Raw genomic sequence first — 25,833 nt, 5'->3', positions numbered from 1 at the left:
TGTTGAAGCTAGATGGAACATAGCCTGTTTTAAGTGGTTTTCTTAAGTATGGTAGAGGAAAGTATGACATGGTATATTAGCAGTAGCAAACAAAATATGACCAGCTGAAGTAAATGGACCTTGTTTAGAGCACTTCAGAGCATTATACTTATGATTAGTATAAGAAGATGGAAGAGTACAGTTATGATGGGAAAGGTTCAGATTCTAAAAAAACAGTAACAAGGTGATGTGAAAGAGAACTGTAAACTCTATATCAGTATATGATTCAATATCTCTTAATGAGAAAAAAGTAATAATAAATAGAAGAGAAGATTGGAAGTGACATGAGGAAATATGGTACTCAGTCATCTTCTTCTGGCTTTTTCCTGGTTAGGGGTCGCCAAAGTGGATCACCTGTCCGCTCATGATTGGCAGTGGAGTTTTTACAGTGTCAAGTTGCCAGTCTGGCACCCAACCTTCGACAGAAGGCACACACACATGCATGCACTCACACCTAGGGCAAATTTAGAGTGTCCAATCCACCTACAGCATGTCTTTGGGAATGTGGAAGGAAACCGGAGCACCTGGAGGAAACCCACTCGACCACAGGGAGGACATGCAGACTCCACACAGGAGGCACCCCAGCTGAGGATCGAACTGGAGAACCTCTTGCTGTGAGGCTGCAACACTAACAGCTACTCCACCGTGGCCGCCCATGGTACTCAGTCATATTCTTTACTAAACTTTGGTTAGACCATTCTCCAGGGGTACCTTGACCCTTCCCAGATGTTTACGCTATAGTAATCTGCCCGTACAGCTCAGGTTACTGCAACAGTGATCAAGACAATGAACATAGTACAATTCTGTAAGTAAACTTACCATAACAGGAAATGTTCAAAGGATCATAGCCCCTCCCTTGCTTCGTCACCATTTTTTTTGTGTGTGTTTTTGTGCCAAGGTGTGTACATGTGTTTTTGCTTTCCCTAGAAATGTCCTCTCATGACTTAGCCTTCCACTGTCAGTTGGTGTGAAAGCTCTGAAGGACTTGGTACCCAAATCTTTCTTTTAGTCAGCTGTGCTGTTTTCTGTTTAGATTTTTAACAGCTTGATCCATGGAGATTTTATTTATTAGATCCAAAAGCATTTGGGTATATACTATATTTGTGGTACAGGTACTCCAGTTTATTGAAGGGTAGGTAAAGTCTCTCACAATGATGGAGTTTTTAAGGTCCTTTCATGAAATTAAGAGGACATGAAAGGTGTGCTGTAACTATCAACTGTCCAAATTTCTGCAGGAAGGCTAGAGTTTTGCCTCATGTTTTTGATATTTTCCTCGTAATATGTGTGGTTTTCTGGAAAATCACTGAGGATTGAAGTTTCCAAATAATGGCATACATTTTGGTTTCAGACTTCATATCCTTTAGAAAAATACATGCTAAGACAAATCCTCTTATTCCAGCAACTTTCTAAGTTTATAAAACCAATATTTAAAATCTGTCCCTGTTTTTATGCCTTTGCCCCCCAGTTATTTTAGGCTTTGTCTAGATTTCTTGCTCTGAAAGGTTGAGAGTTATGCAATAAATTGATAGTTGGTCTTATTTACTGTGACTTGAAATTCAGTAAATTATAGTATGGGTCTTTAGGAGTCTGTCTAGAGATCATATAGTACCTAACAAATTTGGGTATGCCACTACAATTGCTATCGGTCATGAATGCTTGGCAGACACAAAATTAAATTGTCTAACATAGAAAAGGCAATTATATCATAATTAACTATACTAAACATGTTACTGTACTATGAACATTACCCACTATGAATCTTAGTCTTTTGCATCAAAATATGTGATACAGTGTGTGACAAATGAGAAAAATATTTCAATCATGAGACTTGAGTGAAAGTCCAAAACACATTGGAGGTGAATACATTTGCTTTTATAATGTTTGCATACTAAAAGACACCATAAATAGCATGCATAAAAACGTGTAAACTATTTCTGTATTTACTAATTTATTTAAACATTTGCTAACCAGGAAATGGAGTAGCCAACTGTCCCTTTTAAGCCATGACCTGTTGTAGAAGTAACAGGCAACATGTATTGAGAACCATATATTAGTTAAAAGAGTAACACTGAAATAAACAAAGCAAAAAACTCATGACTTGCAAAAAATGAAAACAAAAACATTAGGTTGCAAAGTCTGCTCAAAGTAATGTTCGAGAGGTAAAATTTAATGAAGTATTAAGTGGAACAACTAGAAAATTAAATAAGGAAAGAGGCAAAACAGACTTGATGAAAGACATTAAAGTTAGTGTGAAGTTTGAAGGGGGGTTAACAGAAGACACAGAAAATGAAAACCTAATATAATAAGTATGCTCATAGGAAAATAAAAGGCTAGAAATAAAGAAGGCATTCATTCACTAGTAAGGATTCAGCTGATGTCCCTGCAATAGCAGAAAAATGAAATAAAGGAAATGTTTAGATACATTTGCCTTACACTGCTCTACTGTGTCAGTTTCTAAAGCTTGCCAAGGAGCCTTTTCCAAGTGGCAGGGCCAGATTTATGTTTCAAAGTTTCACTGAGCAATATGGAGTACTGCATTCTCATAGTGGCACGGAGAGCTTCTCAAAGTCAAAATGAATGCTGCACCGCCTAATGTGTGCCACAACAGATACTCCCTTAAGTGCCACTAAATATGTCACAAAAATCTTAGTTTCAAGTAGATCCTCACTTGTATTTCCTGGGGTCTATATCATATGAGTGAATCGCACAAATTACAAACGCTCATAATATCGAATGTACCAGACCTTGAAGTGCTTTTTATGAGATTGCGGTACAGTGAAGAATGGGATATTTGCCCTTTCCTTACTACGTGCGATCTCAGAGTTGGAATATATATTTAGCGGGAGGTGTGGGGGCACAGCCCCCCACAATAGGAAGTTTGAGGTCCAGTACATTCGATATTATGAGCATTTGCAATTTGTGCAATTCGCTCATATGATATAGACCCTGTTTCCTGTACTGTGCTATCTTTCTTCTTACATAGTGTAATCCACTCCTAGCAAAATTAATTTTGGCTTGGCCCTTAATATTGCATGACAATAATTTCAGCTTCATTATTTTGTTCCACAAATCCCATATAAATGGGCAACAAAAGCATGCAATTGTAATTAGCAATTATTTGTTGATTTCCGATAATTTTGTCAGGCATTAGTAGTCAAGGGGCTGTGTACAGGGAATGTTGTCAGCCATTATCTGAAAATAAATGTTTATATTTTCAGTAGGTAATAAGCAGTATCAGAGATGAACTACAAAAGCAAACTAAATACCGTAAACACATTGTATTTTAATGTTCAGTGAAGTTATAACTGTGGAACTAAATCCCACTATAGCTGTAAAATTATTATACAATATGAGCAAGCCAGACAGCTCTTTTTATTGTATCCAAAATACCAGAAGATGGACTCGTTTAGGAACATTCTACCATTATTCATTGAGTTTACTTCTTTGATTTTTTTAGAATCCCAGGCTGTGACCTATAGTTCAAAACAATCTCAGTATCCCTATTTGTTCATCCAGTATGGAACTGTTGGCATCCTCTCCATTTGGTCAGGAGAGACTGACCTGTTTGTTGTCTTATACTCGAGTGAGGGATCATAAATTGTACAAGAGTGAGGAATTATGAATATGGCTTCTACAGGCATGTAGTGTTAATTTTTATATGTGGCTAGCAAAAATGACGCTGCCCCATATGATGTACAAGTAAGATATTCCTCTGAACATTTCAGTAATCAGATTTCAGTGATTTGCCCCAGCTGTCAGATAGTTCACTTAGGTGTGCAGTATTATGTAGCCAATGGGCTGTTTCACTTGCTGCTGTATGATTATTTTCTGACATTATTCCAAGATGTCTAATTCCGTCATGGGAAGACATGTCAGATGTTAAAATGCAGGTTCAAACTAAATGGCAGAAAAGGGGAAAATGCTACAGCTTGCCAAAGAAATGGGGCATGCATAAAATGAAGCCCAGCACAAATTTAACACCACAAATGGAGATTTTAGGATGGTTATCACCCTTCTTTCCATCCACAAACCCTACCTAAGAAGTAAAAATGCTTAATTCCATTCTTATTAGTCATATTTTCTTTTATGTATGGAAAGTACTGCTTTTAAAGGTCCATATATGTGACTTGCATTTCTTTAGTGGACAATACACTCTAGTAATAAATACCAGAATGGGACTTCAATGTACATAGTGCAATATTAGGGCCAGATGGTAATTTATGGTCACTTTGATTTTTCTAAGTGAAAACAATATGTAGAAATGCTAAGATAATGCTGCCAATATTTGCTGATTTGTCTATAAAACAATTCTACTACAGACGGACACAAAATGTACACATGTCATACAAGGCAAGAAAAGTGACATACACCACAAAGCTAAGTATGCTCATTAGCACCAATACTTCCTATCCATAAGGAAACACAAAAAAGGTAGTTTTAAACAATCCACCTATTTAAAGAGATATATATTTCTGAAATAATTTTTGATCACAATAGTGATATATCATGATGGGATGTGGTATAACATGATTAAATCCCTTCAGTAACATTAACTTCATCGTGCACTCGCCTTAGGTGTTAATGTTCCTGTTGCAATTAAATAAAGTTTTGCACCCACCTCATTTGATATTTCTGGTATATACTCATAATGAGGCCGAAAGAACACATGCTCTGTCTTCACTGCAAGGAATTAGCATGTATTTATGAAGAAGTGCTGAGAACAGCATCCTCATTTTATGTTTTTGCATGTTCCACATACAGATAATGTGTCCGACTACACTATAAATGACGATTCCTTAAGGTGGAAGCCAAGAAGATCCAACAATTTAGTAATATGTAGTAGCCAGGTAAACATGTGTTTTGTAATTTGTTCCACCAAAAAATGAGCAACACTTATGGGCTAATCCAAAGACAAGAAGGATATTTTTTATATTCACTCATTACCTGAGAAGTCATGTCCCTATGCAATTGAGCAAACACACAAACAAGCTACTGTGTAATAGAACCTCTGAAAATAAAAGTAATAATAATAATAATAATAATTATAATAATAATAATAGCAAGGATATTGGCAGGTAAAATAAAATTCTTGTTTTACAATGTCTTTCTTTGACAAATACCCTATATTATAAAAAAGATAAAGCTTTGTTTTTTTCTTTTTCTTTTGGTCAGACTGCTTCCATTACTAGAAAAATAAAGTGACTAGTAAACATCCAAAAGACTTAAAGACTTGAACAACAGATCAAACATCCTAAATGTTTCATTGTATGTTGAAGAACAAAGTTCTATTACTACACTTTCCCTTTCTGGAAACAGTCCTAAAAATTTGAAAGTATTTTGTGCAGTTTAAAAGCATTGTTTAGGAAGGTTCTCCACTACATCATTTGGCTGGGCAAGACTTCATCAGTTTATATGCAGTATTATCCATGTAGCAGGGACACAGTAAACATCTTAACCCGAGTGTAATTATGTGCTGTCATTTATTTATTCATTTTCCAATACCTCATTGCATTTTTCAGGATTATTGAGAAAGTATAGCCTATGTTGGTACTTAGTGGGTATAAGGCAGAGAATCATTTCCGGATGGGATGCCAGTCCATTGCAGGGAGCACACATGTAGACACACACACACACACACACACACACACACACACACACACACACACACACACACACACACATATACTATGGCCAGTTTAGGGATACAGCAGTTCACACATCTGCATCTATGGGATGTAGCTAGGAAATGGTAACCAAGACAATACACCATGCAGACATAAAGAGAATATTCAAACAGTGTGCATTCAGTCTGGAAACCATTCCAGAGATGGAAGTACTATGAAGAGCAATGTTAACCAGTGTAGCACTGTGCCACTCTTGCTAGCATCTCTTTGCTTATTCTGTTACAGCACAGCATTTAAATCAACAATTACAAGTTTAGACCTTATCAGTTTGTAATATGGGTTATGTCAGAAGAGACTTTTTCTAGTATTGTTCTCATTTTCTAATAACTTCCAGTAGTATAGTGGTAACTGTCATTTATATACAAATGGAGAGATTGTCATATTTTTGCTTAAGTAAGACTGAATCTTGCATTCACTAGAGTGTGATAACAAGCACCTAGTCATTCATATGACAGATATGAATTGCACAGTGTTTGAGCCCAGATAATAGTAATTCATTCTGCTGAGTTATTTCAACAAGACCACTGAAAATATTACTAAGCAAGCCAAGCTCTTAAAATAAGAAACCATAAAATGTAATAGTCCATTGATAGAGCAATCAAGCAAAATGCAAAATGGCGCCCAAGTGTGGATTCCAATAGATGTGTAAGTGCCACATCCAAGAGGAGACACAAGGAATTATGCTTTGTCTAAGTTTTTTCCTAGCATATGGAATATGAATACAGTGCTTATCAGTGTTCCATAAAGATATGGAGAGTGCTTCTCCTGGGAATAGTGTGCATTTAATGCTGTTATATGATTAACATAAAGCTCCATATTCCTTTAACAACCATAATTGCCAGTGGCATGTCTTAGTCTAACTGTGTAAAAGGAATTAGTTATTTCCATTTACTTTAGAGAGCACAGAGAAGCACAGCATAATACGATTAGAAGACAATGTAATATACCAGCTTCTATGATGAAATACACATTCAAAATTAATGTGCACAATTCATTTATGCTTAAAGGGATTCCCTCACTCGCCTGTTTTTACTTCTGAGGAGTGCATTGAGAAGGACCATATTAGTTAGGGTACTAATTTGTTAGAAAGGTAAGAAACAAATGTAATTTTAAGTTGTGGCTGCAGCTCCTATAGGGTTTCATAGGTTCATATGATGATACTAGGCTATTGGCCCAGAGGCCCTTATAAGACTAGCCAAGAATTTGACCCATGTTCCCACTTCATATCCAGTAGTGTCAGAAGGCCTTTGCAGTGAGCTTTTATGAACTGTAGTAAAAATTCCTTTTCTTCCACCACATGCACTGTAGAAAAAGAATGCCTAGTGAAACTATGAAGTACCCAGAAATTCCATTATAAGATGTGTCCTCCTTATGGTCTACAATTCAATAGTTTGGCTTCAGTTATTCATTCATTGTTAAAATCAGGTAAGTGAGATTACAATGGTTGGCCCTTTTACAGTCACAGCCTAGAAAAAAGTTAAAAAAGAAACTACAAGTTCAGTATAAAAGATAAACATTTCAAAAACATACTGTAGCCATGTTATGTAGTATGTGCACCTTGACTTATCCTTGTAATACTCATCAAAACACAGTTAAAGTTCAGTAGATGGTTGGATGTTTTTGGCTTATTAAAGAATTTACAGAATTTGTGGTCTCTGGACTGTTATTGGCTTGAATTTCCAGTCCTTCAGCTGTTCCTACATGGTTAGTGGTTTTAAAGTTTTGTCATTCCAGTTCATTTAATAGTTATTCTTGTAATAGTCAGTAAAACACATAACTAAAGTTTAGCAGATTTACACAAGAGGAGAATTTGAATGAGAACACTTATACACTGTATGCATGAACAGTACACCAAGGTAAAGAATCTTCAAATGTTCAATGACGTTAGTGCACTGCTTCTCAGATGGTGGTGAGGTCTGGGGCTGGTGTGTGAAAGACATGAACAAGGCAGGTAATATTGTTTACATAAAGGCCTGTATTATATAAGTGTTCACAGAAATAGAGACAATTTCGAAAGAAGACTTACGTGCTTATTTAAGTATTTTATGCAAATGAAACATGCAAGCTTTCATGGATGAAAAGTGTCCTTACTTCTGATTTCAAAAGAATGGATTTGGATATTGCTTTTTGGAGCACCTACTCAGGCAAACCTTTCAACACCCACAGTAGAAAATGTATCCAAAGCTGTTGCAAGTCACATGTAACTAAAAGTAAAGCTGAATAATATGATATCACATGGGTGGGAGTGGTAGTGTTAACAGGCATTGTAATGCCTTGGTTATCTATGTGTGAAATGTATTCCTGAGTGTTCAAAACTGATAGTATTTTTTTATTTCCTAGAAACTGATGTGAATCTTGCTTATTCAAGGTGTTGATTTTACTTTGTTGTGGGTCTTGCAAGTTCTCATTTCTAGTGTAACACTTTTAACAGTGAATGGCTTATTTGCAGTTAATCCAGTGAGCAAGAATGACCCAATACTTGGCCACGCCTACCATGGACAGAGTATTGGCCAAAGCCAGATACCGACTACATTGGGCCTCTTAGAGAAAGAACTGGGGTGCAAATAATGTGGTCTGGGAGCAAGTGTTAGGCTCACCAAGCCACAGATATGTAGGAGCCGATATACTGGGTGTGGAGAGTACGCCCCCTTGTGGGAAAGGCATTGTGAGACTTAGGGGGAGGCTGGATAGTTGTCAGACATGGGGGCAAAAGTCACCTAAGAACAAAAAAAAATGGCCAATACTATTGTTTGACCTGGATCACTCATCTCCCAACCTAGGGGGTAGGGTTAGGCTATTTAAATGTTGTCATTGCCAAGATGCCACTGTCAGCATAAAATACCCTCATGGCTGCCTGAATGATTCATACCAACTAAAAGTGAACTGGACTCTGTCTGATTGGAGGGAGGCTGGATGGTTGGCAGGCATGGGAGCAAATTTCACTGAGAAACAAAAAACAGAATGCCTGAGTGCTATTAGACAGACCCTTCCCTGTCCTAGAAGAGCTCACCACATTTAATACACATTTGTATATCTTACCTGCTGGCTGGTAGGCTTATACTTCTAAGTTATCCGTCTTCTTGGACACATAATGAGCATTATATATAATGCACGTTGCGGCCTTTTATTGCCTGTGCTTGGTACTGTAGACATTCATTTGGAGTGAATGTGCTTGTGTTCCACATTGAGAGATTATGCCTTTTCATCTTTTCTTGCTTTAGTTTTTCGGATATTCTGGGTAGTGTATGGATCTGAATGGATGGTCATCACAACACATTACACAGTTTTTAGAATCAGACCCAAAATGTTAAGAATTTAGTATTAGTTTTAAATGGGATCAGGCTAAACACAGAAAAACATACTGAATTTGTGAATCTGACTGTAAATCACTACAGTAAGAATAATGTACTAAGACAGGTCTTATTTATAGTGTTTGTGAGCAGATGTGTTTGAAGGAGTGGAATGATTGTTCTACTTCTGTGCAGAAGAGCATATGCTATTTTGTATGGAAAGTTGACTCTACTTTTTTATTTCTTAGGAGTTTAGATGACTTGTCATCATAGCTTGAAAAACACTCAATATAACAGAGTCTGAGAACCTATGCTCAGTTAAAATTGTAGTCACTGGGGCCCTGAAGTTCTTTCTTTCCACGGCACAAGGCTTTTATGGGTTTGGGAACTGCCACTGCAGTTTGTTGCAGTGGTCTGGAAATTTGAAAATGTTCATGCTTGTTTGTGTTTTGGGGTTTGAGACTTTAAAAACTGCTGTTGGTGGTGGGGAACTGACACAATGACACAGAGATGGGAGGAGTTCAGAGATATGCAGTGTTTTCTGAAGGAACTTCAATGATTTAAAACCTTAGAGATCACAGATTTTGCTATTAGAGTGGATCTGTTTGCTTTAAGAATTTCAGTGCTTAAACAAAGGAGCAGCAGCAGTAGTGTTACTTGCAGACTGAAGGATGAATCTACATAAGATACTCAGCAGCAGATAGTCCCCTGACATGTGAGCCATGGAAGTTGTAGTGGGAATGGGTAAAGCTCGCTCAGGGATGTGGACGCCCTCATCAGCTGCACTTCCTGCTTCCCTGTTAAGGAATTGGTTAATGTATAATGTGAATGAAGTAGCCTAGAAAAGTTGTCCTGAGTTTTATTTTATGTGATGAATGCAAACAGATTCAAATGTACTTGAAACTTAAAAAGCATTTCAATGAATTAACCAGTGCGAAGAAAATCCTCTAGGTTTGTAGATGTGGGATATGAAAGACAATACTACAGATAGGATAAAACTACTGTTTAGTTGTTTTTGGTAGCATCACTCCCACTCAAAGGTGACTTATAGTTCTTCATGAAATGAGGTGCAAAATAGATTGCTGGCTAATTTGTTCTCATAAGAGCAGGGCTCCCTATTGAATTGTCCCACTTGTTCTTGTGAGTTAAGCATGGTATTTATATTTATATCTATCCTTTCTAGTTACATTCTATATTTTATATCCCTCCTTTATTCTTCTTATACTTAATTGGTATAATTTAACATACTGTTGTAGGTAATCTTTTCTCATTTGTTCGTAACCAATACCCTTGTGGTAACTTCTTCAATTACCATTGTTGCTAATTTTTCTTTCTTTCTTTTTTCTCTCCTTCAACAAAAAAAAAAGAGTTTTTCCATTCTATTATTAGTGCTGAAATTTTCACTGCATGGCTGAAAAACCTTCAGGATTTAAAAAGTGTAAAGATTGTGGCCATAAAATCCCTCTTTCTGATGCACACAATTCTTGTGTGTCGTGTTTAGGCCTGGCTCATTTAAAAGAGGGCCCAAGTAGACCCCAAAAATAAACCTATTTAATTCCAAGAAATTAGAGAAGTAGAAAAACATAAAGAGTTCATCAGACCATTCTGGATCCTATACTCTGAGCTCATACCCCACTACTGAACCAGCTTTCAAGGTATCTAAACAATTGGATCCAGTTAAATCGAATACAAAGCTAAACCCTCTAATCTATCAGCTTCTGATAACCTATCAACATCTTCAGCTCCTATACACTCGGAGCAGAAGCAGCTTCCTGGACCCGATATGCGTTGTCTCTAGATACTGCTCCTTCCCATATTCCATCACCCTTCCTAGAGAGATGCCACTATTCTATGACCCCTTCAGTGGTCTCTTCTTCTCATTCTTCCAGGAACCTGACAAATGCAGATATGGATAGAATGATGAGGAAGTTTCTGTAAGCACAAATTTAGATGGGAGTTCTTCCAGCTCCTACCCCATCATGTCCAGAGACCTTTACCATTACTCCTCAACCTATTTTGGCTCCTTCTCCAATCCATCCTTTGGCTTCAGAGCTCTTGGATATGAGTCTTCCAGAACTGTCTATGTCATATCTTCCACTCTGACAAATCCTACCAAGACTCCTGATACCTTCTCTGAGAAGACCACATCCAAGTGTGTCAGAGCTAGATGACTCTCGGAGCCATAGCATCATTGCCAGATCTGAGGGATTAGAGTTGACTCTGTAGTTGTAGCAGCCATCTCTGCCCCTCAAAGCCTCTGCATTGGACAGCTTGGCTCTAATCTCTGCCTCGGGTGGGCTGCCTTCAGGTCAGAGGGATCCAATGGTCCAGAAGCATGTATTCATGGCAACGACAACCTCCTTCTCTCTGGGGCATTCTGCCTTTGAGGTAGTGAAGAGAGTGTTTGCTTCCAGAGGAAGGACGATCCCCCCTCCCATCATATCATTCTTCCCAATCTCATGTCTTTGTAAGCCTCAACACTCTACTCCACAGGGACAGCCAGCCTAAAGTCTCCAGCCTACCTGGCAGAGTATACTCATATCTTCTAATAGTTCTCCTGAACATCCCACTGAAGAAGTCCTTAGGAAGAGAAAGTGCAAGAGGAGGCACTTATACTTTCCTTAAGAGTTGGTCACAGAAGATACCCATTTTGTTGAGGGGAAGGGTCCCCAAGAGCACCACCTGATGACATCTCCTTTGGAGACATTCTGGCGATCCTCAAGTAAATGGATGGTTCATCTACCGATAACCCTTCCCAAGATTAATCGGTAATCCTGGAAGCCTTTGGGTCTGGCCCAGCTACCTACTGCGTGACTCCACCCACCAATGAGCTCATTGATTTGATCTCTAGGAGGGCATGGAAAGAATCCGACTCTGTGGAGCCAATCCTGAAGAAACGAGACAGGATCCTGGCACCACCTAAAGGAAGAAAATTTTGTTGTAAAGCAGTACCAGTATGTCATAGTTGTAGCAGTGGCCACAAAAATGTTATGGAAGAGAGTTCATCTGTTCAACCCCCTAACAGCGAATCTAGGGCATTGGACAGAATAGGGAAGTGCATATATGCTTCAGTGACTTTTGCACTTAGGTCATTGAATTATATGGCACATTTCACCAGACTTCAGAGGAATTTGAGTAAAGAACTCTCCAAATCCCTCTCCTGGACCATTACATTGGAGACAGAGACCTCTATCGTCTCACAGTTGGCTACCCTACAGTCAAATTCGTCCATGAGGCGTATTCCACATGCAGCTGAAGGTACCTCAAGGGCAGCAGGTTCAAGCATTTCCATTAGGAGACATGCTTGGATGTACCTGTGTGATTTTGCAGAGCCCTTCAAGCCCTGCTTCATCAATGGTCCCTTTGGCAAAAGTTTGTTGTTTGAGCCTAAAGTTAAAGACACACCATTCTACAGTGAACGTGTATTTTTTGACTCTTCAAAGAACCTTCTCTAGGAATCGATGAGATGGTTAAATAATGTAGTTCAGAGAATCCCAGGGTCATTTCCATGCTGCACTTGGAGATAGCTCCTCAGGGGCAGAGGGGTGGAAGTCTAGCGGAAGATGCCACACATGTGCCAGAGGAGGCCCGCAGAATCAAGGATCTAAGGACACTTTCCCTGACAAATCCTACCAAGACTCCTGAAAGAAGGCCCAGTTGCCTACCTCTGGAAGCAGTTTTGGTCATCTATCCCTGCACCAGAGAGCTTCGCTAAAAATTGCAACAGATACATGGGTGCAGAGGATTATTTTCCAAGGTTATATAATACCATTCACCTGATCTTTAGCAGTAAACAAAATTCCTGATGGTCCACCCAGACAGAGAAAATTAGCAGGACTAGAAATAAGAAAGCTGCTTGAAAAAAAGAGTCATCCAAGAGCTCCACCTAGACCAGAAAGAGTCCAGAACTTACTCAAGATTCTTTGTAGTGTCAAAGACAACAGGGCACTGGAGACCTGTCTTGGATCTCAGTAATCTGAACAAATCAGTTCAGTACTTGATTTCTGGATGGTCACAGTTCAGTCGATTTTGCCTTTCCTGCACAAGGTCCACTAAATGTGCACAGTAGATCTTAAGGATGCATACTATCATATAAAAATGAACAGATGATCCAGGAGATTCCTATGCTTCTGGCTGGGAGCCAGTCATTACCAATTTAGAGCTCTGCACTTTGGCCTCACCACAGCTCCTAGGGTGTTCATCAAATGCATGGCAGTAGTAGCAGCTCACTTGAGACTGCATGGATTCTCGGCATTTCCTTACTTGGATGACTGGCTCACAACCACTCCAACCAGGCTTCTTCTGATAAAAGCAAGTGATTATGTACTCCAGCTGTGATCCCTCCCCCTAGGAATTAACATCAGTCAGAACAAATCTCAGCTAGAACTATCTCAAACATTAGAGTTCATAAGGGCCTTGTTCAATATGGTATCAATGACAGCCTCCCTTGCCTTACCAAAGGACTATTTGATTTCAAGTCAAAAGATAATCCAAAATTCTTCTCTATCAGCTCAATTGATTCTCCAAGCTTTGGGGTCAATGTCCACTATGATAGTACTGGTTCTGTTAGCAAGATACCATATGAGAATTCTTCAATGGACCCTTGTGACACACTGGTCTATTCTGCACCAGCCTCTGCCAACCCAGATCAGAATAACTCAGGCATGCAAAAAGTACCTCATGATGGATTTTCTCAGATCAGAGTTTACAAGGCCGCCCTTTCATTCTTTCTCAGCCCAAAGCCATAGTGACTACAGATGATTCCCAAAATGGGTGGAAGTACATCTTGGGAAAGACAATCCAAGGCACCCCCTTGCCTAAATAGCCCAACATGCATATCAATGTCCTGGAAATTACAACAGTACTTCACACACTGCAGGCCTTCCAAGACTCTCTCCCTTTCAGGACTATTGCAATTCAGAGAGACAATATGTCGGTGGTATGGTACATCAACAAACAAGGAAAATCCAAATCTTACCCCTTGTGTCGAGAAATTCTAAAAGTGTGGCAATGGGTGAGCTGGAGAAATCCAACGTGATAGCAGACAAGTTGAGCAGGTCCATTTTACTACCTAATAAGTACTCTATCAGCACAAGAGTTGAGCTATGATATTTGAATTTAGTTTTACAAGCTTTAACTCAATCTCCATTTGAACCATCAGCAAAGTATGATCTAAAATTTTTAACCTGGAAAACTATCTTTCTAGTAGCCATAACATCTGTTTAAAGAGTCTCTGATCTTCAAGCCCTACCTTCTAAGCCCCCTTTTTTAATTTTCCATAAAGACAGGATACTGTTATGAACCAACCCATTTTTCCTTCCTAAGGTGGTGTCAGAAGCCAACATCAATCAGTCTATCAATCTCCCAGTTTTCTTTCCAAATTTCACAAAGGAGAATACATGTTACATTTGTTTGATGTTCACAGACAGTTACATTTCTATTTTCATAGAACAGGAAATTTAAGAAAATCAGATCAATTATTTGTCACGTTTGCAGAATCAAAATTAGGCAAACTAGTTACAAAAGTAACTTCAGCCAAATGATTAATTGATTGCATTTCCTTTGTCTGCAACAAATTGGGTTTATCTTTGTCAAAAACTTTAAGAGGCCATTCAACCAGGTCCATGGCAACTTCGTCAGTATTTCTATCCAGATCTTCCATGGACAATATTCTGGCTGCAACTTGAGCTAATCCTCATACCTTAATTACTCATTATAAATTAGACCTGGTCTCAAGGCAAATAGCAGCATTTGGCTCAACAGTGCTCAGAAATATCCGTCCTTAGAGTCCTCCTAGGATTTAGATAGCTTGGGACTCTATCCCACTTGCTGAGGAACGAATGAAAATTGACACCATCAGATAAAGAAGTTATGTACTCACCATAAAGTTCCATCTGTGTTGTCCATTTTCATTCTTCCTCAACTCCTCTCCATGCAACCCCCTACCATTTTGTTTGTGACTTCTGGAAGACCAAGAAGATGCTAAGGGAATCAATGTTCCTGCCTTTGAGCTCCAGATATTGGTTTCTCATATTATGATTGTTTCTAAGTCTCTAAAAGAGTGAAAAGATCAGCAAGCAAGATTTGAGGTATGATAGTATACTAGAGCATTGTGGGTAACGGAGGAGCTTGAGAGTTTCCTGTATCTACGAGCTCTAAAAAGTGGATGATTCAGACTTGAACTCACTTGTTGAGGAAGAATGAAAATGGACAACACAGATGGAACATTATGATTTGTACATAGTCTTTTTCTGAGAAATGGCATCTCAGATTTAGTGTATGTAAGTCCATTCTTTCAGCCATTCAGTCTTCATGTTTTGTTACTCAGTCTAGTGGGTCCTGACATTTCAAATGGTTACCTAAGAGGAGCTTTATCAACATACACAAGTAATCTTATAAGCTTGGAATATCAGTAGTGGCATGACTGATATACAAGGTAGACAGACAAGGGCTGAGCATTGAACCTCGCTGAACCACAGGGCCAAAGTTGCATTTCTTTGATAATGTAGAATCTAGTTTACCCTATCCTTTCTGCCATATATGCAGCCACAGGACCAATTCACTACCCTAGAACTAAAGCTGAATCTGGATGCTTCACAAATTTAATTTAATGCCATAATTTATTTTACTAACCAAACTATATGTCATGCTAGGGTGTGGATGGAAAGCACACCAGTGTCAATGTGCACAAAAGGTGAGACATGCAACACACCTGTACATTGGGTCTTGGCAATGCATTGTGAGGACAGGGTCAGCAGTGTATTGTAAGGATTGAGTGTGCTGAGCCAGCAAGTGGTGTCTTGATAACCTATCCATAGCTATAAAAGGGGAGGAAGCATCACAGTACAAAAGGGAACGGGTAAGTGGGCACCTTATGGGTTTAAAGAGGCAGTTTGCAGTCATATAGAATATATACTGTCAGCCAAGCAAGCAATGATTGACTTATTTAACCCACAGGTATATATGACATACTTGTCAAGGACCTTCAAAGGAGGCAACAAGCGGGGAGCTTCACTACCCAGTAGACCAAGGTGTTATAAAGGCCCTCCACACACTTGGCACATATATGCTGGCTAGAGGTAATCCAGATAAAGGAGGAGATGTGCACTGTGTGGTACAAGACATCCACTCTGTGAGTAGCTGTAATATGTAGCTACATCTGGTTCAGCAAAGGGTAACTCATCTGATACTGCATGCTAAGAAAAAGGCACAGGACATTCTCAGGGACATTTCCACCACAGGAAGTGGACCACCAACATAAAGAAGAGTTGGGCTGGTGATGACTGTATAACTGTCTGTAAGAAATGCAATTAGTATTTGCTGTAATATAGTACAGTACATTGCATATGAGGCAGGGCATTTTCTGGAAGAGACTTTTGCATATCTGTCCTCCAGGTACCCCTTGTTTGCACCTGCAGCTGTCTGCACAACAAGGTATGCAGATATCCATGTGGTCTTTACAGATTCTGTCATATAACAGTGTGCCTTTGGAGGAGGGGGCATTTATTATAGTGCTGCCACAAGTACATTGCTGTTATATTTTCACATTATACTTGTGGAGGGCCTAGTACAAGAGGACATCACACAGTGGCACTGCCAGCAACACTAGCAATGAAGGCATCACACACATCCTCCACATCCAAGGAGCCTGAACAGGGACAGGCCAGAACCCCAGTCTCACCATAGTTTGGAGAACATCTACTTAGGCTTCACAGGAGTCCCCAGCCCAGATGGCATATGTGAGTTGCACTGCCTCTAACATGCATTTGCAACCCAAAGGAAAGAGGTGGGGGTGGGGTGCAGCAGCACCATGTCTCCAAATATGTCCTTGGATTCATGTTGACTCAACAAATGTAGTTTTGATGAACACAAACAGATTGGAACCCATTTGCTGAAACTATGTTTGCAAAACATTAGAAGAAATTATTTTGCGGGCACCCCTCTGTGAGACTTATATATACCAACTCTGAGCCGCACAACAATTGAAAAAGGCAAACTCTGGTGTCAGCAAGTAATTTCAGTATTCACTGAAACTACTTCATCAGCCTAACATGCTTCCCTGTCCATGATCTGGGTGCAATACTTGGCCTTTATTCGCACATATGCAAGTGAGCGATCCAGACATAGACAGCTGCTACTGATACCATTACAAAGATGGTAAACATGCTGCATAGCCTACAAGATGACACCCAGTGTCTGCATAGTGACACTCAGTACATAGATGGGGAACAGACAGTGCTGCTGTGTCTAACAAGTTATTCACTGGTGCATACATATGGCAGATGTCAACTGTCATCTTGTCTGCATCTGTTGGTCTTGCTGTCTGAGGACATGGAATTGTTCAAATGTGAGGTGGATTTTATTTATTTATTTAAAATTTGTTTACTGGGAAAGTCCGACTGGGACAGAGACCATTTTCCGTGGAGGCCCAGGGAGTAACACTCCAGATGTATGTCTTTGGAATGTGGGGGGAAACTGGAGCATCCAGAGGAAACCCACTTGAATGCAGGGAGAACCTGCAGACTCTGCATAGAAGGCACTCCAGCCAAGAACTGAGCAGGAGAGCCTCTTATTATGAGGTGACAATGCTAATTGCTGCACTACTACACTGCCCTATGATGGATCATCATAGACTGCTCATAACCAATTGATGTAGGCCATTCCTGAAACAGCACTACTCTCTGTTCTAACCACACAGGCCACCATACCTGACTGTGGATTGTCCTGAAATACATGGCCACTAATATTCTTCTGGATTTGCACCTAGGACCCCACATCAGGCTACATGTATTCTCATTTCCATAGTTTTTACACCAATATTAACCCTTGTAAGCAGATGGAGCACCACACCCACACATGACTATCATCCTAGTCATGGATGGTATATGCCTGATGGATCCTGACATGGGACACTTCTTCAGAGTGCGCACACACACACACACACACACACACACACACACACACACACACACACACACACACACACAAACTCACACACACACACACACACACACACACACACACACACACACACACACACACACACACACATGCATTCCCACAGTTTTTCTCTGTTCCGTACAATGGAATGCATCATGTCCAAACAGTACAGGCCACCATAGTATAGATTGGCAGCATTCATGATAGACAGCTCCACTCTACCTCTGCAGTACGTGATCTCTGACTACCACAGCCTGCTACCAGACTATTCTGCACATCCACCACTTATGATCCTGGCCAATATGGCAACATTGCTTTCACCTGTCCCTGCATCCTCTTTGTGCAAACAATGATGATTGCATCCTTCCATCCACTAATCTGAAAGAGTAAGGTAATGTCTGATGCATAGTATGGCCAATCCCTACAGTGTACAGCACAGGCTAGGTTTAATAATACATGCATCATTTTATGCTGTGCTGTCTGTGTCATTACTCATATTTGTGGACCAGTTACCACCTCTTTGCAATTCTCTCAGATATTGTCTCCATGACTGCCTCACAATGGGCCCATCTGCAGCAAGTTTCTCCACATAGTGGCTGTCTTGCTCCATGTTTTTTACTTCACCAGATAAGTCATGCCCTGGGTGGATGGTTCCCTGCTGCTGAAGTTGTTTCCACATAACCTTGTTATGTAATAAGACACACACTACAAATATCTGTCTGCAGGTCTCAGGTAAATACTGCAATACCCCACCAAATGCATCTAGTAGATGTGTCACTTCATTTGTCCAAATATATGTTCCACAATTTTGTCTGCCTCTCCATGTGCAGTATGTCATTTGTCTTGGTCTCAGGGATTTGGATGGGAGTCATCATCTATAGTTCCAACACATATCCAGTATCACCTGCAACACACACTGATGACATCATTATATGTGACCTGCTGCCCGAATGCATAGTGACTGCATGTCATGGGCTCTGAACCTATCTCTGTGTTTGCCTGCAAAGTATATGACCCTGTGGAAAGTCATCCCACTTGAAATATTGGTACAGGTCAGATGTGTGACAGATATGAGAAATGCACTGTCTATGAATACCAGCCTTGATAATGGCATGAACATGAGAATAAAATAATATATTGTAGTACATGATTATAATTAAATGTTTTACAGACTGTAGTATTTCAACAGTGATGCCTCTAGTACTTACTGCTAAACGTTAAAAGGCAGCATTTCTTTCAACAAGATTTCTCATGAATCATTAGGATGTACTATGTTTGTTACTTTGCTAGAATACATACATACATACCTCATTATCTTACATGAAATGCTTATTCAGAATGGCATCATTATCAGCAGCATCATCTTTCTCACATGCACTGTTCTAAGAACAAAGCTAAAAAGAATGAATGTTGACCATGGCTTCTAGAAAATTGACATCTACTGAGTTGTACTTGCTTGAAGAATATTGAAACATACCTCTCAAATTTCCAGATATACACAAAATGTCTAGATTTTTGATTCATACTTTTGGTCTGTTGTCCAGATTTGTTGTGCTAAGAGTATGACAAAAGCAGGTATTGCCAGCACAGCTATCTGGAATTTTGTAAATATATTATATAAGTGAACGCAATGAATTGCAAATGCTATATAATCAATCCACAATCCACGAAAACCCAAAATGTCTAACACATGGATCAGTGATTTTTTTCACAAGGACAAAAAAAATCGCTGATCCGTAAAAAAAGAAATAAATAAAGTGGGGGCTTTGCCCCCCACTTAAATATACCAACTCTGAAATCGCACCACAGTGAAGGAAATGGCAAAGTCCCGAAAATGGCCCAGTGAATTTTTCCCTAGGAAAAAAATCTTTGTTCCATGCTTTCAGTATTTTGCCATTTCGCGTAATGACATTCGACTAAACAGTGTTCACAATTCATTGCGTTCGCTAAAATAATAGGGACCCAGTAATTATATGTCATTTGTGAATATCAAACAAACTTATATAAGATGCTGGTGTTACAAATGTATTAGAACTGTATGGCATGTATATATATCAAACTGCTTTGTACAGATATGTGTTGAAAAGCTATTTGTAAAGTGCTTGAGTTTGGACTGTATCCACAGTGTGCCTACTGCAGAGAACAGAAATGTACATGCACTGTTGTAATTGTTTAAATGTATATGTTTTTACAGAAGAAACTAGTGGGTTAACTTCAGTGCAGTAAACTTTGGGGTGAACTAATTACCACTCTGAAAGCATGAAGGAATGCAATTATTTTATGACTGCCAGCATCTGCCAAAGATCTGAGCAAAAGCCCTTGTATGTGTATTTTTACAAGTAGGTGCAAAGTTCTGCCAGGTTCAGCAATGGGAGGGGCATACCTGGGAACTGGAAATCAAATGACAAGAACTTATATTCTTCTGCAAGCTATACCAGCAGACCCCTGAGCAGAACCTGTACTAACATTCAAAAGAACCAAGGTTTTGTCCTGCCACGTGTATATCATTCCCTGGTGTATGCTGCCTTGAGATTTCCTGAATTTTCTGACTGCTGACATCCATCTAAAGCGAACACTTACTTTCTCAGTGCTGTACTGGTCCCCTGAGCAGAACCTGTACTAACACTCAAAAGAACCAAAGTGTATGTACCTTTTTTTAGAAACTTGTCTGCACATCCAATAGCAATATTGTAATACTATGTGTGCATGCTAGCAGCCTACCGCAGAGCCCACTCAACCTGCTCTCTCCAGTCCCTTACCCCTCTTAGGTGCCTAGCCCTCCTCTGCTGTTAACTGATCTTTCCACTAGATAGCAGCATTAACCTACTTTTAAATACTTTATTGTAAAGTAAATCAAGCTACTGGATATTTGTCTATCCTACTTGCTCTTTTGCCCTGCCCTACCTTCTGTAGCCTCCCTTCTCCCTCTCAATCTCTTTTAGCAGAACTGCACCTTACTCCTGAGCCTTGCTGCTCTGTGCTTACTACTCCCCTCACTGATTGTTCCTCACTGACTTGCTCTTCCATTTCCTTGTTTCTGACCCACTCCGTTCACCCTGCGGGCTCACTCTGCTCCCCTACCCTACCCCCAAATCCCACCCACCCCCAGTGCTCCTACATTTATTCTCCTCCTAACATCCCTCCCTCTCTCCACTGACCAATCCTCAACACTTTCCCTCCACCCCACCTGCCTCTCACTACCACACCCCTTCCCTCCTAAGTCCCTTAACCTCCTCTCTATTACATCCAACAGGCCCCACCTATCATGCACTCTCCTACTCCTAAAACCTTTATTTCCACATCCATCCTCATCCTTCTTCTACTTCCTCTATACCATGCCACCTCCTATACTCACTTCCATCTACACCCTCCACCTCTGCCTCCCCACCTCCCCCACACAACACACTTCCACAACATCTCAGCTTCTTTAGTTCCCTCCCACACTTCCCTCCTCTTCAAAGTAAAACTTCTCCCAATCACTACTAAATACTACAAACCCAGACCTTTTCATTACAGACTCTTCTAACTAAGTACAAACCAAAACAACATATTCCTTATCTCACTTACCTCTGTTTAGCCGGTGACATTCACCCTAATCCAGGACCAAACTTCTCTCCTACTAACCACACTAGCTCCTACAATAATTCCACCAATAAGTACCTCAAGTTCCTCACCATCAACGCCCAAAGCCTAAAAAATAAAACAACCCACTTTCATGCCTAGCTCACTCACAACTCACCTGACATTGTAGCCATCTCTGAAACCTGGCTAAAACCTCACATAAGTGACTCTGAAGTCCTTCCCCCTGGATTTCAATCACTTCAATCTGACCGCCTAAGTACTCGAGGTGGCGGTGTCGCACTATTCCTCCTCCAACCAGCTCTCCTTTACTCCACATGCTAATCCCATCCCTTCTTTCAATAATGCTGAACTTGTAGCAGGCCTTCTAAAAATTAACAATCATAAAAAGCATCTGCTTCATTTCCCTCTATATTCCTCCAGGTAACAACACCAACACCCTGGAAGACATCCTCTTCTGGGCTTCCTCAAATATTAAACTAGAAGCCTACATATTGGGTGATGTAAATATAGACTGGGACAAAATCAACAGTCCTAACCTCACCATGTCAATCAATCTATTTAACTACACTCAACTTACTAACACCATCACTAGACCCAACAAAACCAACCCCCCCAGGCTCCATACTAGACTGGATCCTCGTATCTCATCCCAATAAAGTGATACAATCTGGTGTCATACCAGACCCATTAGGAGACCACCTCCCTGCCTTCACCCATCAAGCTTCCCTCACCTCCCCACACTCCCAACAGTTTATCCATACTCAGAACCTCTCTGACTTTAACCCTACTACTTTCTCTGATTCATTCAGGAATACCAATTGGAACTTCCTGAAAACTCTTCCATTAGACTCAGCCGTTGACTTTTTCAATTCAACTTTCTTAAATGTCCTTAACTCCCTAGCTCCAGTAAGAACAAAAAGAGTAAAAACTAAAACCACCCTGTGACTTACCAAAGACAACAAAAAGATTATGCTACAAAGAGATAAAACCTGGAAAACATACCTCCAAACTAAACAACCAGACCTCTTACTTAAATACAAACAGCTAAGAAACCTTGCCAAAAAACAAGTTATCAAAGATAAAAAGTCCTACTACATCAAAACGCAAACAAATCATGCAAAAAGCCCCAAACAATTTTGGAACTCTATCAACTCTCTCCTTAAGCCAGGTACTAAAAACAATCCCTGCCCCGACACCAGCAAATCTGACCTTGAAATTGCCTCACTATTCAACACCTTCTTCACCACTTCTATTGCTGAGCTAACCAAGACCTTTACCAACAACAACCATCAACCCCACCCCAACCCAACATCCTCTCCCTCCTCCCCCCTACTTTCGAACTCAAACCCCTCTCCACCTACCAAATAAAGAAACTACTCTCTAAACTAAAGCCTTGCTCCAATGCCCCAACAACATTCCCTCCTCCTTCTTAAAAATAGCCTCCGATGGTATTGCTCTCCCTATTAGCATACTGATCAATAGATCCCTACTTGAATCCTATGTACCCAAATTATGACACTCTACATATATTCTTCCACTTCACAAGGGTGGCAAAAACTGTAACATATCTAATTTCTGCCCCATAGCCATCCTTTCCCCTCTCTCTAAACTCCTTGAAAAATGCATCCACCTTTAGCTCTTGCCATTCCTTACCAAACACCAGCTACTCTCTCCTACCCAACACGGCTTCCGCCCAGGACATAGTACCAATACCGCCCTTCTCTCCTTCTTACATACTGTCAATTTAGCCCGTGACTCTGGTAATTTAGTATCCTCAGTTCTGCTGGACTTATATAAAGATTTTGATACCATCTCCCTCAGCCACCTTCTAAATCATCTGTCTAATCTCAATCTCTCACACAAAACTCTCTCCTGGTTCTCCAGCTATCTTTCTGACAGGTTCCAGGTGGTCAAATGGGGCCAGGGCACCTCCACCTTCCATCCTACGCCCACTTTAGTACCCCAAGGATCCATACTTGGCCCAGTTCTATTCAACATCCTTATTAACGACTTTTACAAGGCTATACCCAATACTAAAATTGTTCAATATGCTGACGATTCTACTTTGATCTGCTGCACCTCCAACTTAACAGATCTCCAACTACTGACACAAACAGCCTTCTCAACTACCAAAAACTGGATGCTCCAAAAAATCACCTCTCATTAAATGCTAACAAAACTAAAATCCTTCTATTCTCTCCTTCTAAGTCCTCCCCTATTGATAAAAACTCATTCCAAATAACCAGCCATAACAACTCCATGTTAGAGGTTGTTCCCTCCGCCAAACTTCTTGGTGTAACCATTGATGAACACCTAAATTTTAATACTCACATCCAGCTAAATATAAAGAAAACCCACATAAAACTCGACCTACTTTATAGAAACAACCACTTCCTCTCTCCTGCTACCAGACTAACTCTCGCCACTACTTATCTCCTTCCCTCTCTACTGTATGGCGCCCCTCTGCCTACTAATTTATCCTCCCCACTATCCTCCAAACTAAAAGTATGTTACAATAAAATCTCCAGATTTGCTACCAAAGCCAAATCTTCCTCTCATCACTGTTCCTCCCTTCACTCATTAAACTGGCTTAAACTCCATAACCAACTTGACTTTCTCCAAATCACGACTACCTATAGACTACTATTCCAACCTAGCAAGTGCCCTGCACTATCCAATATCCTACAACAATATATTCCCCATAGAACACTTAGATCTACCCACCAAAACCTAATCACCACCCACAAACCAAAGTGCCCAGCTGGTCAACTTCTGCTTTCCTTCACCTTAGCCAAAAAATGGAATGCTCTTCCCTCCACTCTTAGGACCTGCGATAACCTCAAAAACTTTAAATCTCTTCTTCATTCTCACCTTTACTCAAACAGGAAATGCAACTGTATTCTTCACCTTATACCTCTCAAGGTCTCCTCCACTTTTACTCCTGGATAAACACCTAGCTAACCTTGCTCATTTGTATTATGTATAAATAACTAAACTGTAAAATCTAGCCTCAAGGCCATTTGCCTGTCTTTTACACCTAAACAAAATTGTAATTGTTTGTTTCTTTATGAATGCTACCTGTTTATTTGTCAGTAATGCAAAGTTTCTTAAGAATTATTCATGTAACTATGTATTGTTGGAGCTTTTCTCCCTGGACCTCCACTGAAAATGGGCTCCCCGAGCCCAGTGGACCTCCCCAGTCATCAAACTGGAATAAATAATAAATAAATAAATAAATAAAATAATATTTTAGATATTATTTTGAGAAGTCTTGTAGTGAGAGAGAGCATTCTGTATTCTGCCTTGGACCTGACAACAAAAAGAACCAATCACCACATCATCTGCCTTGCTGTATTAGTAAGTTTCTAGAGTATAGTAATTCTTTTAGATACAATCAGGAACCTAGTGAAACTTAGTTTAGATATTTTTCTTTATTTGTCTGAGCCTGTCCTGCAATGTTGTTTTAAATATTTCCTGTAGTTTTGAACTCTGATGTCACTGTGAATATATACTTAATATTTTCTTGCTTTCTTATTATTTATTATTAATATATATTTAAACCGTTCATTGTGGCTGATCTTTGTAGAGATATTTAAGTTCTGAGAGTACTTGCATATTTATTTGGTGACACTGTGTGGGCCACTCCTCACAGCCTTGCTCTTGGTCAAACTACCATTTGTATTAATATTAATATTACGCAGTAAGATTGGGCATCCTTTGTTAAAGGAATTAAAGTAACTGTCAAGGAATGACTGGTGGCAGTGGAAACTACCTTATTGTCTGGGCAGAAGGGGGCATAGCTAGTAAACCTGTGCCAGCCTTTCCCAGGTGTGTGTGTGTGTGTGTGTGTGTGTGTGTGTGTGTGTGTGTGTCTGTGTATCAAACCTCAAGGAGTGTATGTGTCAGCTACTTGGGCAGGGACACAAAGTACTGGTTGGACAGAGAAGGTGCTGGAGGTCTTGGCTTGGTCACTCAGCTGAGATGACAACTCTATAGCTGTGCCAGTGGAGGGGTCTTATTGGAGATCTGGAGGAAGAGGGAGAAACCAGCGTCAAACTGACTGTGGTCTCTGTGTGCTCTTAAGAGAAACTGCTCTTAATGCAGAGAGCTGCATCCAGAAATACTATGTGTGTACCTGTTGTCCTCCCAGTGAATGTTGCCCTCCAGGAGCCAGTAGTGAGGATAGAGGCTCATTGATTACTGGCTCAGAGGTGGGATATCCATGTCACATATTGCTTGGCAGTGGTGGGTCATCACAAAGAGGTTAAGAGATATGTAATGAAAAGATCCTTAGAGGT

At 40.0% G+C, this 25,833-nt stretch overlaps 1 protein-coding gene across 3 annotated transcripts in view; it reads left to right on the top strand.

The window, feature by feature from the left end:
• The window catches only part of GRIK1 (glutamate ionotropic receptor kainate type subunit 1), a 1,940,968-nt gene that overhangs the window by 1,908,167 nt on the left and 6,968 nt on the right, over positions 1–25,833 (top strand). The window lies entirely within an intron of this gene.

The sequence above is a fragment of the Protopterus annectens genome, chromosome 5.part0 (assembly GCF_019279795.1).
Source record: "Protopterus annectens isolate FY-2018-M chromosome 5.part0, PAN1.0, whole genome shotgun sequence".
In the NCBI taxonomy this organism is placed as follows: Eukaryota; Metazoa; Chordata; order Ceratodontiformes; family Protopteridae; genus Protopterus; species Protopterus annectens.
The sequence above is the reverse complement of the archived record's forward strand: the minus strand, read 5'-3'. Positions and strand labels throughout refer to the sequence as shown.